Source organism: Sander lucioperca, chromosome 9, assembly GCF_008315115.2.
Source record: "Sander lucioperca isolate FBNREF2018 chromosome 9, SLUC_FBN_1.2, whole genome shotgun sequence".
Classification (NCBI taxonomy): Eukaryota; Metazoa; Chordata; class Actinopteri; order Perciformes; family Percidae; genus Sander; species Sander lucioperca.
The window spans coordinates 5,469,418-5,476,699 of NC_050181.1; positions in this window are offsets into that span (position 1 = coordinate 5,469,418).

The following is a 7,282-nucleotide window of genomic DNA, read 5'->3' on the forward strand; positions in this document are numbered from 1 at the left end:
CATACTTTTACAAGCTAGTAACAATGGGAGTTCCAGGTGTCTTTTTAAATCAGCCTGAAACCCTGCCTTGGTCTGTCATTCTCATGAATGGATAGCCATGGTTTTTTTTTTATTGTGTGAATAAATAAGAGGAAAGTATGATGCAATGCATGAAACCAAGAGCAAAAACACAGCTTTAACTCATAAATCAACAGCAGAATCATCAGCTGAACTGGCACAATGTAGACCATTTATCAAGCAATTGTAGGATTTGAAACTATAAGGCAAACAATTAAGAGATTATTTTTAAGGCACTCTGTGTTGTAATCATTTACAGTATGTACAGGTCCTGCTGGCACTTAAACCCTTTCTGGCTCTATGGGATAACAATGTCACAGGTCGGTCCACCACTTTGGTCTAGACTGAAATAACTCAACAACTGCGGTTTACGACTAAATACTTGCAAAACTAATGACATCTATTTGTGTTTTGTTTTGTTTAGCCCTAATTGCTAATTTTAGCACGCCAACACACTTAAATAAAATAGCAAACAGTATACCTCCTAAACAACAGCATGTTAGCATTGTCATTGTGAGCATTTCAGAATACTGACATTAGCGTTTAGTTCAAATCACCGCTGTGCCTAAGTACAGCCTCACAGAGCTGCTGGCTGTAGACTCTTAGTGTTGCTAATTTACTTAATATATTGCATAATCGTCATTGTAATCAAACTTTTACCTTTGCACAGGGAATGTTATTTAATGAAGTTTTATAACTAGGTTCAGGAAAAAGATGGCGCCTCGAACACATCTAACTAAATAGTATTCAAGCACACCTGATCTGTTCCCTTCACTGTTGTCTCAGTTTTTGCATCCCTCCCCACCTGACCCCTTTTCTCTTTTATCCCTCCCTTCTCTCTCTTTGTTTAAATACAAGAGCTACAGGGGGGGCACTTTTATAATCGCAATGCACAAAAAGACAGCTTCCTCCATCCACTACTCCATCCTCCTTACGGCCCTCCCTCATTCCCCCATCCCTTCATCCCTCGACGCTCAGCCCTGCATCCCTCATTCCTCCCTTCGAACCCTTAACCCTTCCCTTCTACAGCGCCATAGCCTTTTATCCACAATTTGTATTAAATTATTCTAAACTATATCTGTATTGGCGTGGTCTTTGTTAGTGAAACTAACAAGCTTTTATGTTTGTAAGTGGAGTTGACATCAGGTCACTCTTGGTTTATCCTCAGAGTAACTACATATTGAAAAGAACTTGAATAAGAATAAAATAGAATAGAAAAAATATGGATCAAGGATTGAATCTGGCAAGACCAAAGACACAACTGTGGCTGGAGATATGGAAAAACAGATGAAGTAGATTATAGAGTATTGCACTCATATCACCCCCAACACTGAGAATATGAATGGGCCATTTTGTTCCACTTGTAACGAGGCCCTAACTGTATATTCCATTGATGGCACAGCAACAATGCTTTGCTTGAGTAAAGTACCATATCATTTGGTTGATGAGTACTCCTGGTAGATAGCCTATTCAACTAAGTACTTTCTATGGGCAGGAGTTTTTATACATGTTCCCTCCATCCTGATTGTTACCCGCATTTATATTGACAGTTACAGTGGAAAAGGTAAAAGCAGTAGCAGCAGTAGCTCACTATTTTCCATGTTCATCACCTCCCACAGTGTATCGATTGGATGTTTTCCAACATTGTGGTTTGGGTTACAGTAACCACCAGCTGGATGAAGCGTTGTTTCCACGGTGCCTGTAAGCTGCTGTGCCTTTGCGTCCCTCCACAAGTTTCTGCAACAAGCCAATCAAAAGCCATCATTCTTACACACGGGACTGGCATGGAAGAGGGTAAAGGAACCATATGAGTTACAATTATATTAATTGTTGATTAATCTGTTGATTATTCAACATTATTATGGTGATTTAACGATTAGTTGTTTGGTCTATAAAATGTCAGAAAATGGTGAAAAATGTTGATCAGTGTTTTCCAAAGCCCAAGATGATGTCCTCAAATGTCTTGTTTTGTCCACAACTTAAAGATATTTAGTTTACTGTCACAGAGGAGTGAAACTAGAAAATATTCACATTGAAGAAGCTGGAATCAGAGAATTTTAACTTTTTTTTCATAAGAAAAGTGACTCAAACTGATTAATTGATTATCAAAATAGTTGGCGATTAATTTCATACTGTAGTTGACAACTAATCTATTAATCAGTTAATCTTTGCATCTCTACCATTCAAATATTCTAAGTGTGTTCTTCTCTTTTCTCTGCACATTGAACATTCAGTAGCTGATAGAGACAATACAACCTTAATATATGGAATCAAAATATCTCCAACAACAATATTACATACCAACACACCCAGACACAGGCCAATATTAGCATTTAGCACGGATTTTGTTGCTCCTATAATTATTATTTGTTGATTTAATTTTTGTAACCCCTTTTGGGGGAAGTAAACAGGAAGTATAATGGTGCCATTGAGTTAATTTGGGTTACAACTTACAGCCCAGGGTTTTTGTAGCCTATAATTGTTTATATTTTTGCCATATTTGCATTGTTAAAAGTATGCCGAATTAGCTATTATCAGTTCCTGTTTGCAATGTACCAATGGATGTATGGATAACTATCACTAGATTACTTCGATACTAAAGAAAACTTAAAAACTGGAGGGAACGTCTTTTCTTCGATGGTGGTATCCTTGGAAAGTACACAAATTCACACTGATTCTAGAAATATGTGTTCTGTCATGTCTGTCATTTATGTGTGTTCAGATTTGATTGGGTTTTGATTCTAAGAAGATGTAGCCTACAATTTTGACATAACTAATGCGCGGCAATCACAAATAGGGTTTTAAAGTAGGCCTACCTTAATTGCCTCCATAAGCTGTGTGTCACATCTACTGGTGCTTTAAGCTGGCCACAACAGCGGACCAAACTATAATACCTAACTTCCCATTGCTTTTGTAACACAGCAGTTTTGCAAAAACTGTTTTGCTCTTTTTTTTTTGATTTTTTTGGGGGCATTTTAGGCCTTTATTTGTATAGGACAGCTTAGATTTGAAAGGGGAGAGAGAGAGGGGGGAATGACATGCAGCAAAGGGCCGCAAGTCGGAGTCGAACCCGCGGCCGCTGCGTCGAGGAGTAAACCTCTATATATGGGCGCCCGCTCTACCAGGTGTGCTAACCAGGCGCCCAAAACTGTTTTGCTCTTAATAAGAGAGGTTGGCACCACCCAGACGTCTTTTTTCTAGGTCCAACATCTGGCTGTCAAAGTATGCCAAATCCTGGCTGTAAGGAAAGGAAGCTGCTGGGTGGACCTGCAATAACAGAAAAGACCATTATGAACATTTTTGAGTGACGTTGATCTATTGCCTTTTCCAGTGGAGGTCCTTACACTTCTTTGGGTAAGACTCAAAGACGGAGGTGGCAGAGCAGCTGGATTTACATTTGCAGTAATGGCCTTTGTCTGGTCTCAGACGCATAATGCCATAACAAGTCACTGACAAATGATGCTGCAGCAAAACCTCATGGGGACTGCAGATCAGTGGAGCCCCGACTGAGCCCCGAAGAGATTCAAGTGTCAGATTGTGTAGGCCTATGCATGGGTGGAAGGAGTGGTAGTGTGTGTACATGGGCATTTTTGTGCTTATACTCGGGCATGCTTGCTGCCCGTGCACCCGCATAAAGCCTATAGGGAGAGCAGCGTGTCTGGAATCATTTAATAAGTGTGAGAACACATTCCCGCATGTGGAATCATTCCTCCCATAAGGAATGTCATTGTTTCCAAAGACAGCTTTGCTTTTGCGACAAATCAGGTAGAATTGTTTCCTATATATTTAATTTTTTTCCTGTCAGCTATACAGGTCTCTACAAAAATGCTGGGAATTAATCCATGCAGGAGGAAGTTATGACTAAGTACTGATCTAAGAATTGTGATTGATGACCCATTATGAGTGAGCAGAGTGAAGGACACATAGTAAACAGAACAACTCCACTGTAGCCTACCTATTCAACAGAGCAGATAGATTTAAATGCAAAACCTTTTGGGTTTATTAAAAGAATGACTGGTGTTAACAAATCCTATGAAATCCTTGTCCTCAGTGAATCTCAGGATGGCCCGTCATGTGCAATCATTTTTAATCTAAATTTAACTTAAAACTCCCCAAATAATTTCTCTTGAAACTCAAAGCTACTTTGAAGCCTGAAAACTTGATGCACCACTTTGTGGCCCTGTGTGTGAGAGCTGTAGAGAGTAAACGGGCAGTGACTCATACCAGCTAAATGTATGGCTCTCGTTGTGGTGGCACGGGCGGCCAGCCACATAGTTGCCTGTGGTGAAGGCCACTGCAAAGGCAGCTCTGGAATAGAAGTTTATTACTGGCCACCAAGTCAAGCCCCGCTCACCAAATTGATACCTTGGAACAAATATAACAGAAAATCACATATACACATAAACTGTGAAGCAAACGCACACCCATGCACGACTAAAGTCATGGATGGAGATGTATGCACACACATACACACAAAGTTAAAGGCTGTATTTTGAAAGTTCCTGTTTAGGTGTAAGTGGGTGAGAAATGTGGGCAAATTGTTTAGTGTCTAAGAAAAGTTGCAATAGTTCAGTGAGGAGAGAAGTCTAAAATAAGATGCGAGATTGAAGGTTTTCTTAAAGATTGAGAGGAATAAGGAAACAAATAAGAATAAGAGACACAAGTGATATATGAGTGAAGGAATCTTCCACTTTTATATGTCATATATGACATAATATATCCTGGAGAAACCATTTATCTGGTCTGCTTTTCAGGGAGAAAAAAATACTTTTGGGTTTCACAGAAAGATGTTTCCCCTTAGACAAATGTGACAAGTGGCCCCATCATCCTGCGATCATCTCAGTGTAATTGAAGACATGATGTCACATCAATGCCTTATAGCTGCAGCTATGTTATTGAAACCACTCTTACCCACACTTCCCAATACAGGGTGGTTTTGTCAGACAAGCTTCAGATATGTGCTGTACACACACACACACACACACACACACACACACACACACACACACACACACACACACACACACACACTTAATAACGGTCTGGGCTTAGGTTTGGCTCCAAACGTTTGGCCGAAACCCGATCACACTCAATAAAGAAGCAAATACAACTAACTGACAGACCACTTTTATTGCACCATTCAACTGGGAAGTTATGATAATTAGAAATCTGATTTGTGATTTTTGAGAGTCTGTGAAATTTAGCGCAACACATCCCTGGAAACAACTTTGACTGTAAATGTTGTGAAAATGACTTGACTCATAAACATGTTTCAGTAAAGTTATTTTGTGTTTTGGCTTGACCCATTGCACTGTTGATGAGGCTATAACACTACCAGCATCGTTTATTTTTTGCTGTAAGGACTGCAGTGGGAGAAGTATTTAGATATTTTACTTAAAGCTTTAGTGCATAACCTTTTGATATTAATGAACGTTAGGGATGGGCGACACCACACTTTTAGGATTTGATACGATACCGATACTTTTTCTTGCATTTTCATCGATACCGATACCGTTAATTTCTTATTGGCAATTTTTGTCAGTAAAAATATTATTACATTTAAGACAAATCACAAGACAAATACAGACCATTTATACAAAATGTATTGTGGTCAATACATAATACAATTAAAATTAAAATAAATAACATAAATATGAATTAAATAAATTAAATATGAACAAAAACATACACATTTTCACTTTTCTTATTTCTCAAAAAAAGGGATGGCTCTCGGGGTGCGTCGTCTTTAGATGTTTGAATAAATTACTTGTGTTGCTGCTGTGGGAAACTTTTTTATTACACAGTTTATTGACTGGTGAAAAATAACACCACACCACGCTTTGTTTTTTGTCTGCCATATCTTACGCTTCTCTGGTTTTTCCTCCGGCTCCCGCATTCGTGCTGGGCTGGCCTTGGCTGTGTCGCTGTCAGCTGTGTCCATAGACTGTATATAAGAATGGACCAACAGATCCCGTTGCTCTGGACGGAGACCAGTGAAGGCCGTTAGAAGCACTTTTCCGGTGAGCGGTGAGCGTTACTGCGCAGCCTCCAACTGAGAGAGACGACGTAAATGTGCCGTGAGCAACGTGTCTGAAAGTTGTAAGTCTTCTGGTAGCTGTGCCAAGAGAAATCTCAATCATTCCCAATCTTGCAGAGACGGAGAGCGTAGGTATATGTAAGGAGATAACATGGACACAGGCTAATTTTTGCTAACTAAAATGATAGTTAACATTAGTAATTACACTTAAACAGCTAATGTAAGTAGAAACTGCCTGCGCGCTTCTCCTGTACTTTACGGTAATTCCTCTACTATGCGACAGTAAGTCGCGTGGTTATGACACAATCGTTAGCCTATTTTTCCAAAAACGTCTGCTACGGAGCCATAACGTGAGGTACAAGGTAATGGAGCCTTTTATACATTGTCGTGTTTCTTTAGAAATAAACAATGGACAAATAGAGTCTTTAAACTCTTCAGATGCCGAAATATTCACTCTGACATTCTGGTTCTGCTTCGGATGCCGTCAAGCGGGATCTGCGATCGTAATCAGTCCTTCACTGACCAATCAGCATTCATTAGCAGAATGCTAGCGTGTTATGGGCAACAACGACTCAACCTGTAACAAATCGAAAGGGCATAAGTACTCGTTCATTCAACTTTTGACCTATAATCCATGTTGAACTTGCAAAAACTACAATCAAATCTGAGATTTCTCAACGACAATCAGGCGAAAGAGACAAATTTAGCCGTCTAGCTCCATAGAGTCCCATTCATTTTGCACTGGACCGCGATCACCCCCAGTGGAACTCTGGTGGAACTGCAACCAAAGTAGCTACAATGGGGCTGAATAGGGAGTGGAATGGCTTTCTGTAGACGGGCTTTGATCTGGTGAATGAATGAACAACACACAGCACAGTAACACAATTCCTTTTTTTTCCTTTTGAGTCTGACCTTCTCAGCGCCACATTTCCCTTTTCTTTTTTGGCTTTCCATCATTATACTCACATGTCTGTTAATGTCACCGATAGACTTCCAAACGTGATGAGGAAAAAAAAGAGGTGTTTGATGGCTTTACGTCATAGTACGACCAGGGCTTTGCCATTTGGGGAGGGGCCGCTCACTGATCCCCCTATATTTCTGAAAATCCTAGACACGGTTGTGACCTGCACTTCATTAGTGCTTTCTGATTAGCCTGTGTTTGTATTGAAATAACAGGCTGCTGCGGCC